Source organism: Bradysia coprophila (assembly GCF_014529535.1).
Source record: "Bradysia coprophila strain Holo2 chromosome IV unlocalized genomic scaffold, BU_Bcop_v1 contig_84, whole genome shotgun sequence".
Taxonomy (NCBI): Eukaryota; Metazoa; Arthropoda; class Insecta; order Diptera; family Sciaridae; genus Bradysia; species Bradysia coprophila.
The window spans coordinates 2,899,633-2,911,365 of NW_023503376.1; the positions used below are offsets into that span (position 1 = coordinate 2,899,633).

Consider the following 11,733-nt stretch of genomic DNA (forward strand, 5'->3'; position numbering starts at 1 on the left):
AGACTGGCTTTGGGGCCTAGGCACCAAGGCCTAACTAGGCATATATAAAAAAGTCCCGGAAAAAATAGCGCCGATTTCGGTCAGTCGAAATTCAAAAGAATCCCTCAATCTATTCCTACCTTCGCTAGTACCTGGCGCTTGAAAACAAATGCAGCAGAAAGACTTAGTTGGTTTTATGTCACTACAATACAGTCAGAGACAGTGAAATTTCAGCATGAATTTGCTTCAGCTGTTTTTCAGCTGATCCACACATACAATCAAAACTGGTTATAAGAGTGACTGCTACAAGCAAACGCGTCGTAGTGATAGAATCGTATAAACAGTTTTGATTGTTTGTGTGGATCAGCTCAAAAACAGCTGAAGCAAATTCATGCTCAAATTTCACTGCCTCTGACTGTAAACAGTGTAAGTTACAAACCGTGGAACTTATGTAGAACTGGTATGCACATCAAGTCTCCGTTAACAATAAAACACTCGCGCAGTTTTATTAATAAAAATTCTTAAAAAAATTCCTTCAATTCTTAGAGAAGTTTGGGAGCTCTGACTGTGAGTAGCACTTCTGTGAATATTTGTTTTACCCATCTCTGTGATTAAGTGTCGTGTGTCGGTTCCATTTAAATCATCCCATGGCACCACCAGGTTCGGATACTGTACGATAAAATGTAACGATTAAGAAAGCACCTCTCTCTAAAAAATTATAATCAAAATCCAGTCACACTGTGAATTGGAAACATATCTCTGGGAATCAAATCTTTTTTTTTAGAAAAACACTGGTCATTGTCCATCCAACGCTTTAATGATTAACAGACCAAATTTCAACATAAGTTTGTTCAATTTAAAAACAAACAAAAACAGTCAAATACCACCACCACCAATCGATTTATTTATTTTTTTCCCTTTTTTTAATTAATTTTTAATTTTTATTTTTTTTTGTTTTTTGTTTAAATAATTTAACTGAACAGAGAAGAGATTTGTGTTATTAGTTTATGTTTAATTCTTATTTTTTATTGGCAATTTAGAACGATTGATTATACAAGCCAATCAAAATCATCGACTGTCGTTGGTTTTCTGTTGTGAATTTAGAAAAAGGTGAAAGTAAAACAATTTTAACTTAATTTTAATATAAAAAAAGAGAAAGTCATCTGCGCTCGGTAGAACAAAAAAAAAAACTGAATCAAGAGACAGCAACACACAAATATGCAATTTTAAACAAACCAAAAAAAATTGTTGCGGCTAGTAAGATGGAACTGTCTCGAAATGAACTTTTTAACTTATCGCGAAAACGGGAAGCAATTTCATGCAATTCGACAACAATAAGACCTCGATTTAAGTCTGTGATAGCTGATTCGACTAGTCTTTCAATTGAGTCTGAGTCACAGTGTCTCGGGACCTGTTACTGGTAAATTACCAGTGGTAATAAAATTACGATCCAAAGTCATCGTGAACATTGAAATTAAGCGGAGCTTTCCGACCACTTGTAAATCAGTACAATTTGAATGCCCGGCTCGGTGTCGCCTACGACAATATGCTGTAAAAACTTTATAACATTTTCAATGTTCTACACCTGTCTTAAGAACGACATTGAGAGGCTTAGAGAGGTGATAGATTTCCATTGTGACGTCACTTCCAGCCAAATTTCATTCTTTTGTACAGGTTCATGTTCAAGAGGCCAGAGCGTTAAGTCACTGTCAGAAACGCATAAGATAGTCACAAAAGAAAACAAATTGTCCTAAACTGGCATCGTTCGTAATTTTACGGTTCCTCTGGCAACGAGACAACGACTAAAGTATCATTCAGTGAGGAGAGTTAGTCTGAATTCAGACTCAAGGAAAATTTATCCGTTTAGCTCTCCGTTTACTTGACAGTTGTGTTTGAACCAGGGCTTACTTTAGAAAATTTTAATTCTGAAAACTCCGAAAATTCTGAAAAAATTCCGAAAAAGTTCCGAAAAATTCTGAAATAATTTTTCGGAATTTTTCAGAACTTTTTCGGAATTTTTTCAGAATTTTCGGAATTTTCCGAATTAAAATTCTTTCAAATAAGCCCTGGTTTAAACAATAGAATAGAGAGGCATATGGTTTAAGTAAACTGATGAACTTTTCCTTGAGTGTGAATCCAGCCCTAATGTTAGACTTTGGATCATAAAAATTGCCAGCTGATTTTCCTGTTAGAAAGTACCTGAACGGAATACTAAATGATCCAACAAACGCACAAAAAAAAACATAAAACCGGGACGCTGATTAACAAATCGAAAGTCTAGTTGAATGAACTATCACTTGAATCGATCAAAAGCTCTTCCTTTTTCGCTTAAGATGACTGAGGTAAACAATGTGCAGTTTCTATTTAATCGCAAAGGATTTCTTCTTGCGATTTATTTTTTACCCCGAAACGAAATGTATTTCCAACAAAATGTCCATAAGTACGTTCAATGTGTAGTTAATTTTATGTAATGAGGCTGGTCAGCCGGTTAGATTAATTTTATTTGAGGTTGTCACTGTTAAATGTTATTGTTGACGGGTTTTTTTATTAATTAATTAATTTTTTTTATTTGTACACTAATTATAGCCGTGAATTTAACAGAAGAAGAAAATTATTATCCCCCTTCCCCCCAAGAAAAAACTCTAAATATTTAAATGTTAAAAACGTGTGGTGTTTTTTCAGAGAAGCTTATTATATTGCGCTTGTTAGGATCCAGTGAGTGATTGGGAAAAATTAATGGGAATGCAGATGAGGATGAGAATGAATATTTTCAACGAAAATGTAAGACTTACCTAGGGTGTAATCAGATTCTGCGTAGGCTGCTAATTTTCTTAGGGGCAACTGTAGCCAGATAACAGTGTATTTGGAGTGCAAAAGGATTTTCTAGGAGAAAATCCTCAAAAGATTTTCAAGGATGTTCATTTGAATTACAAGGATTTTCCTTCGTATTTTAAAGATTTTCTTAAAATTTTAAAGAATTTTTGACGATTCTTCGCGAATTTTAGGACTTTCTTAGCAAAGGATTTTATTTGGAGAAATGGATTGTCTTTGTTTATCTGCTGAGTTAGAAGTTGTGGCAGGGTCTACTTCAGGAAATTAAATTCCCGAAAATTCATGAATTCTGGTCTCTCTTAAATACCATCGGAATGTAATCGAATTAGCTCAAAAACATAAAAAAAAAACAACTAAAAAGGCTCCAGCCCTTGTTATTTTAGAGAAACAGTTAAAACATTGCCGACAAATTTGACAATTTTCAGGAATTTAATTCACCTAAAATAGTCCAGGCGTTGCGGTCAGAACTGATTTACCTAGGAGAAAAAAATGTGGTTGGGGAAACGACTTTGCAATCTTTGAATAGTCAATTTAAAACGGAGATTTGTCCGGCCAGTTGAAAAATAAACTTTTATTTATATAAGGAACGTCTTGATCATCTGCACACCATATCAAGTATTTACCAAAGTACAGAAAAGCTTACTGGAATTTATATTAAAATATGCATCCGACAGCGTAATTTATTTGTGTTATTTTGCTTGTATTTATATTTGTTTAAAAAATACATTTTTTTTCCATTAGTTTAGTGAAATTGAATTTAGATTTTAAGAGAGAAAGAGAGAGAATAATATTTCATGCTTTATATAACAAGCCGAAATGAAATTATTTGCTAAACAAAAACATCCAAATATAAGATGAAAAAATCTGCGCCAAATTATAATTAAAGAATTTAAAGAATTAAAAAAAAAGTATTTTTTGAAGAAAAAAAAATTGAAAAAACAATTCAATTTAAAATGAAGAAGAAAGGATTTACATGACAAAGTTAGCAGTCGAATTGAGATTCAAATCGTCATAAAAAGAAAAATATTGGAAAAGGAGAGAAACGTTTTTTTTAAATTAAATTAAATTAAAAATCGGTTTAGACTTAAACAAAAAATTAAAGAGAGAAATACGATACAGCCATTAGGATAATAATTTCTCGACGATTGCAATACAGAAATTCATTCCACAATGTGGAATCCATACATGCAATATTGGACGTTTACGCATTGGACAATATTACGTATACATACGTGTCGTACGGTGGAATTTATTTAGATTTCTTTTGGCTGTATCCTTTCAACATTAAAAAAAATTCTAATCAATTACGTCAGTAACAAGTCAAAGATATTTATTTCTAAGTGAAAAACATTAAAAACCAATAAAAATTATAGAAGAAAAATAGTGGTCCCATCATAATGATCGTATGTGTTTCACAAACTTTCAAGCCAATTTCGGAAAATAATTTTCCAATTTTCCTATTTTGTTTTTCCTCATTTTTTGTTTTGTTTGTTAAATAAATTTAATTTTAATCGATAAATTTCCAAAAGAAAATCATTTAATTATTTCCAAAAAAAAAGAAAACGAAAAATTATTTAGACTCTAAACGACAAGAGAGAGAGATAGAGAAAAAAAATTGTTTCTTTTAGTACAAACTTGTGCCTTATTTGTGAGTAAACAAAAGTAAAGTAAAAATAAAATTACAAACAATGGTGAAACACGGTAAATGATTATAGTCTTAAATATTAAATTTAAAATTAAACGCAAGAAATTAAAAACAACGTAGAAATGTGGAATCAATCATCATTTAAATAGTTATTGTGAATGTGAATTTTTGTATGTGAATTTAAATAAGTAAAAAAAGAAAGAGAAAGAAAATGCTTTTGTTTTGAAGAAAATCTCATCGTCAATGACGAACAGAACATTTTTTTTTTTTGGTTTTAAATAAGAACAACACTAAAGTAAAATATAAATATGCAATTCTGTGCGTTTTAAATATGAAATGAAAATGCAAATAAAAAGAGAATAACTCGGAACCAAAATCAAACTTTTGTTGGTTAAAATTTCGCAATTTTGTTCGTTCGTTCGTATTTGAAGCAAATTGAATTGGAAGACTGTTTTTTTTCCAATGTGATAAACAAAAAAAAATACTTTTATTTAATAAAATATTTATAAAAATCAAAATGTCGTCTTTTCAAAGTCATTTATGTCCGCCTGTCTCAATAATCTATGGTGCCACAAGACGGAATTCGTTTGTTTTTTTTAGAGATGTCACCAGCAGCCTTTTTACGGCCAATAACAAGATCAGCCTGGACCACCGACTTCCGAACCACACCTGATGCAAATACTCCCTCGATATCGCGCCTGAATGTAGGCTAGACATATACACTAGGGGTGGTCGATTTTTTGGGATCGGAAATTGGATTTTCTAAATTGCTTATTTTTACACTTTTGGTTATAAACGTGTTTTTCGCTACTAATTTATGAATTTCTGTCAAAAAATCGCATTAAAATTGACTTTTTGATACAGCAACTGTTGCTGTATTAAAAAGTCAATTTTCTCCTTGCTGATAATTTTAGCCTGTTTTTAGGCTTTGTAACAGGTATAACTCAAAATAATTTAATTTTTTTCCTGGTAATGTTTCTATTTCTGCGTCCGCTATGGAAATTTCTTTCCAATGAGCTATCGCAAGACAAGTTTATAAATAATTCGGCAAAAAAAACTTGTTTTTCATATTGAAAATTGTGGAAAATTGACTTCGGCGAAACTTGATGACTCACAAAAACTCGGCCAGCAAACTTTTTCAATTTTTTTCTTTTTTATATGTTAGAAGGGACCTCATAGAAAGATAAAAAGCTGCTTTTAAGGTTGAAAAAAATGTACAACCTGGTCGTGGTTTTTAGAATCGGCTACTCGAAAATTTTCAAATTTTGATTTTTCGCAACCCGGAGATGATGAAGAAAAAAGTTTGTATGTGGCTTTTTGGTACCTATGGGCCACTAGAATTTTTTCTGGAGGGGTCCATTTCCGATCCCAAAAAATCGACCACCCCTATTATACACACAAATTCATCGTTTTTGGGCTTATTTGGGCTACATCATACGAGTCATTCAGTGCGTACATTATCGACGCAATCAAATAAACTGCAACTACCCACAATATGAAGCTTCAGGACGTTCCAAACGCAATTCGGTAGAAAAACTCCATGCGGATTTGTCTGAGACAAGAATTGAACCCGGATCATTCAGGTTTAAGGTCTGACTCTCTTAAAAAGTTGTTTTTGTCGTTAAGAAAATGGAAGCAGTACAACGAATAAAAAAAGGATTTCTAGCAAAAACTGTGTTGTAGGTCGCAGCTCACATTCCTGCAACTGAACTTCTATCTGATCATTTTCTTAAATAAAACTTCGAATGGTGAGCGATGGGACAGAGAAATTACAAGGTGGTGCGGAAAAACAGTAAAATATGCATTTTTGCTTGCTTTCTCGGCAATTGTAGTAGCTTTTGCATAGACCCGATTTTCTTAAATATTAAATATTTTGTTAAAAAACAGTCAAAACACGCTGTTTCGCTTGCTCTTTCGCCAATAGCTACTGATCGACCAACCAGATTTCCCTTAAACTAAAATATTCTGACTCGAAACCGCATATTTTTATACTTTTCCTGTTTTCCCGCACCTCCGTAGAATGTTCAAGAAAATACGATTTTAACTAAATACCTTCGATGACGACCCTAATGAATTTACAGTTTGTTGCGCTAACTGTCAAGGAACTATTAACCACCAAAGAATCAGGTGCTAAAGTCGAACAATCTTATATCGTGTAATCTGGAGCTTGCTGCAGTTGCTCAATCGCTTTTATGACGCAGGGCCTATTATTATGAATTTAACTTACTGAAGTTACAGTTAATGACATCGAAATTTGTGTCTAAGTTTACTTCAACTGTTTCACCAGTTGGTGCACTCATACAAACACACTGCTTATACTACTTAATATGGGTTTCACAATCATACAACACACGCGTGAGTAATGGTAAAATCTTATCTGCTGAGCACGCATACAAAGTGTGATATGAGTGGATCAACTGATAAAATAGCCAAAGCAAATTTAGTTACCCTGTATAACCCTGTTGACAACTATTTATGTAAACCAAGGTTCTGAAAGAACCAGGGGCTATTTAGTTGAATTATTAGCGAATTTTGGCGAATTTGGCGAATTTTGGCGAATTTTGACGAATTTTGGCGAACTTTGACGAATTTTTGCGAATTTTTGTGAATTTATACATGATTTTAAGAAATTTCAAAGAATCGTAGAACTTAGTTACATATTTTTGGCCAAGACATTCTAAAAATCTATTTTTAACCGGGAAGCCATGAAGGTTTTTTTTTTGGCCAAACGATGAAAAATGTCCTAATTTTGTGAATTTTACATATATTTGTGAATTTGGTAGATTCTTGCATATTTTTGTTATGCTATATCACAAAACTAGCAAAATATTCCAAAAAACATAAATTTGGAAGAAAATTTTCAAAATTTGAATTTTTTAATTTGGGAGAATTTTGGCGAATTTCGACGAATTTCGGCGAATTTCGGCGAATTTTGGCGAATTTCGGCAAATTAATTCGACTAAATAGCCCCTGGAAAGAACAGACTCTGAGTCGATAGCGATGGTGGTGGTATTAAATTCTGCTAGAGGCTTCTCCAGGAAATTTATGGGAGAGCTCTTTATGTATCATATTCCAATGCCAGCTAACTTTATGATTATCCTTGCCGGTTCCTTCTTTCTTCATTTATATTTTCCATTTTTATCATTTGAAACTGTATGCCGAAAATGTGAAAATGTCATGTTTTGCCCAAATTTTATGTTTTCAAATTTGACTGCCGCCGAATTGAACTTACTGCCGAAATATTAAAATTTGTTGCCATGAAATAACTTCTGTTCTGTAAAAATTCCACGCAGAATTTCTAAAATATCCCATTTAATCTTTTCATAAACGACAAGCGTTTGAAATTGAATCTTTTACTTCTTTTGTTTGTTGGAGAATCTTTGCTATTGGCCAGACGCCAGAGCTAATCGCTTCTTTTTGTCATCTGTCGATAACAGATGTCCAGCTATTCCTCAGGTTTCGAAAATTCCATATTACCTCCAATAGCTATCAGTATTTTACTGCAATCAATTTGTGTGAAACATTTTGCAAATTCCGATGACGATGTGCAAAAAATCCACCAAAATCTACCCTAATTTGCATATTTGTGAAACAACTTTGTTTGCATGATGCCAGTGTCTTACAGTGCAAGGTATAAATGGAAGAGCACACAGCTCAAACAATTTCACAATGAATGTGCTCATGTGAGATAGATACATATCTTTCAATTTTCGTTCAAAAATCTTTTACATTTAAACCGACCGAATGTATTTATTGTAAAAAGCACACTGAAAATCAATAACAATACCCGGTGTACTATATCAAGCTTTTGATCATTTCCCATTTTCATTGGAAGTCACGAAACAGCGAACAAAAAAAAAAATCTTTTTTGTTATAAAATTCTATGGTGTGCGGTTAGGTTTTTTTTTAATACGATGGATGTGTTGTTGTTGTTGGTGGTGGTGGATTTTTGGTTTGGGCGGGCTTTTGTTATTGGTACGTATCACAAAGGTTTTTAATATCTGGCCAAAAAACAAAAGAAAGTCAAATAATGGAATCACTAAACAATGTTAAACAAAATGCTCTATATGAGTATGAATGAATGGGAATCGGTATATGAATGAGTTCCATATCTATTGAATCATTGCCGGTATTTTCGCGATGGTTTTCAAATTTTATTTTCATTTGATTGTACAGAGCTGTGTATAAATGTATACATAGCTGTGTGACCGAGCTATGCTCAAAAATTGATTTTACTTTTGATGGAGGGCTTACATTTTTGAGAGTAATTCGTTGTCAAGGAAATTCACAACTCTTTTTTTCAGTTCCTCCTCTACATTGGATTCTGTAGATTAAAACTTAAAATAGATGAAGGCTTATCCTTGGGCTTATTCATCAACAGGGCCAGACTAACTGCCTAAAAGCACACCCGGCATTAAGTGAAAAGACTCTGAAAACAATAAAAATGAAAAATGAATGATTTATCCTGGCTGCCATATATGGTCAGTCCTGACCTCTACCTAAACGCATAAAAAACTTAGTACAAAAGATATGCACGACTTTGTGAGAGAATTTCATACTTTTACGCTCTCAAAAATTTCCACTTGTTTCTCACTAGGTACTGTTATACGTTGCAGGGAAGACCTATAAGATGGGTACACAGTTCGTGAAAAATGCATGCAAAATCGACCGTAGCAAAATGCTTGCTAAAATATGACATAAAATGTATGAACCAAATGTCAAATATTTTGCAAGCACAGTGTAAACGTCAGGTTCAGGGCCTATTTTCGATAATTTAAATTATCGAAATTATCGGAAAATTCTCGAAATTATCGAAAAATTATCAAAATTCGCCAAAAGTAAATTTGAGAATTTCGATAATTTTTGGAGAATTTAGAGAATTTTTCGATAATTTCGAGAATTTAAATTATCGAAAATAGGCCCTGAACCTGACGTTTACACTGTGCTTGCAAAATATTTGACAGATAACTCATACATTTTATGTCATATTTTGCATGGATCCATTTTTCATGCATTTTTCACGATCTCTGTACTAGCCTATACATCAAACATATTTTACAATAAACCAATAATTATGGTGGCTTCTTACGACTATCAGAATAAAAATTGATCGATTTGCACAGAAATATTATTGAGGTTATGTTTCTGTGGATGAAATTTGACAATTCGTATGGCCTTGTAACAAACCTGTTATTACTGTTCAGATTGCCTACTATACACAAAATTGCCATGCCCACAGGTGCTGCTATTTACATTTTCATGATACGGGCCGAAAACGAGGGTTTACCTAATAGTGTAGTTGATAAGGACCATTTATACGAGAACGTTTACACTCGTATAAAAGCTGGGCTACCTCTCTAAAAGTTAACTTTTCTCATTGTAAAGTAGGTAAAATTATCAGTAGGTTCCTTAATGATAATTTTACCTGCTTTGCAATGAGAAAAATAAGCTTTTAGAGAGGTAGCCCAACTTTTATACGAGTGTAAACGTTCTCGTATAAATGGTCCTTATCAACTGCACTATAAAGCGTTCTCGATCCCTTAGACAAAAATTTGTTTTGAGTGGTTGACTTCAGGCAATGAAAGTATTACTCTATTGGTATGGTTCGATATCAAAATTTGTGTGGAGCGGAGGCAATAGCGATTTCATATAAATACATAATTCATTGAACTTCAGGCATTATCGCGCTCGCGACAAATTGCCTAAAATAATTATACAAACCAGGTAAGCAAATAACTATCTCATGCGTGCGGCGTGAATAACCTTATTTTCTCAACTCAACACATTACGTGTCAACGTTTTGTTGACGCTTCGTCTGACGCAGGGCCTACTTTTTAGAAACTTTTAGAGAAAATCGAGAAATTCAAGAAACTTTGAGAAATTCAAGTAACTTCGAGAAATTCAAGAAATTTCTAGAAATTCCCGAAAATCCAAGAAATTCGAGAAACTTCGAAGTTTATCGAATTTCTCGAATTCGAGAAATTTTAAGAAATTCGAGAAATTTCAAGAAATTTCAAGAAATTCAAGAAATTAGTTTCCAAAAAGTAGGCCCTGGTCTGACGACAGTTCATTGAAGAAAATATAGATTTTCTTTACTCTGGTTTTCCTGAGGGGAGAAAATACGAAATTTCTCCACCGAACTGTCAAATCGTGCAAGCATGAAAAGCCTTACTTTTGTTCACCCCGACTTCTCGAATGTAAAATGTAAAATTCCCTTCCATCTTCGTTCTTCGTTAGTTCCTCAGAACTTTGTGAAGTTTCTCAAATTTGGTAAATTTGAATTGAAAGACTTGAGAATATTTGTGTATTGCTTCGAAAATAGTATGCGCTAAGCTCACCCTATTAGTCCGTTCAACTTTTTTTTTTCCTGATTTCGATGTTATCTTCATATTTGAAATCATCTTCGAAATGATCAAACTAAAATTCTGCACGCTCAGCAGCTTCAATTAAGATCGTAATATCCTCGGCATTATCGGTCTTATTATTAGTTTATGTAAAACAAAAATTGAAAAGAAATCATTTTGTCTTTGTTATGGGAAATATGCATTTTTCATACAGAAAAATACTGTTTAGGTATACGTTCCATCGTTCCATACAATACGGCAAAAAAAAATCCGTCGACATTATTGTCCATTGTTTGGTTAGGTTGTGAAAAGCTGAAATTTTCGTTATCAAAAGGATACAAAAGACTGAAACAATTGTTAATACAACAGAGACAAAAGATAGTTCTTGTACCCATCTACATATATATACGTAAATAAGCGAAACAAGCGTTACGTTAACGTATACTCTACAATCATAATCGTGACAACAATAATATCTATGTGCAAGCATAAACAATTGTTCTCCCCTAAAATGGAAACATTTGTTCCGATTTTTCTATTGTTTTTCCACGATTTTTTTCATTCATTTTCCCACACAATGATGAATTTTTGGTTGATTTAAAAACGCCTTTATAATGTTGTGTGCTATTTTTGCTGTTACTGGAAAGGAAAATTATGAAAGAACTCAAGAATCACTAAAAATTTCTATTGAGCAGAGTCATTCAAAATGTTCCACAATATAATAGACACACCAGCCAAGTGGATAAGCATTCTTTAACAGAAATCCGAGGTGATATAATGCAATAGACTGTTTGTTGTTTCATTGTTGAAAATTATGAAATCAGTTTTTCATCTCTTTCTTGTTTTTGTTTCAAAGGAATGAAAACGTAAGCGAAGATTTAACATGCATTGCAGGATGAGTATACCTGAATTTCATTTTTTTTTATGTTAAAT

At 32.9% G+C, this 11,733-nt stretch overlaps 1 long non-coding RNA gene across 1 annotated transcript; it reads left to right on the forward strand.

Annotated features, from left to right (window-relative positions):
• Nucleotides 1-1,995: 1,995 nt before the first annotated feature.
• On the forward strand, nucleotides 1,996-4,319 carry LOC119072867. The gene is made up of 2 exons (XR_005086943.1): nucleotides 1,996-2,321; nucleotides 2,356-4,319. It is a non-coding gene; the product is annotated as an uncharacterized LOC119072867 (long non-coding RNA).
• Nucleotides 4,320-11,733: the final 7,414 nt, after the last annotated feature.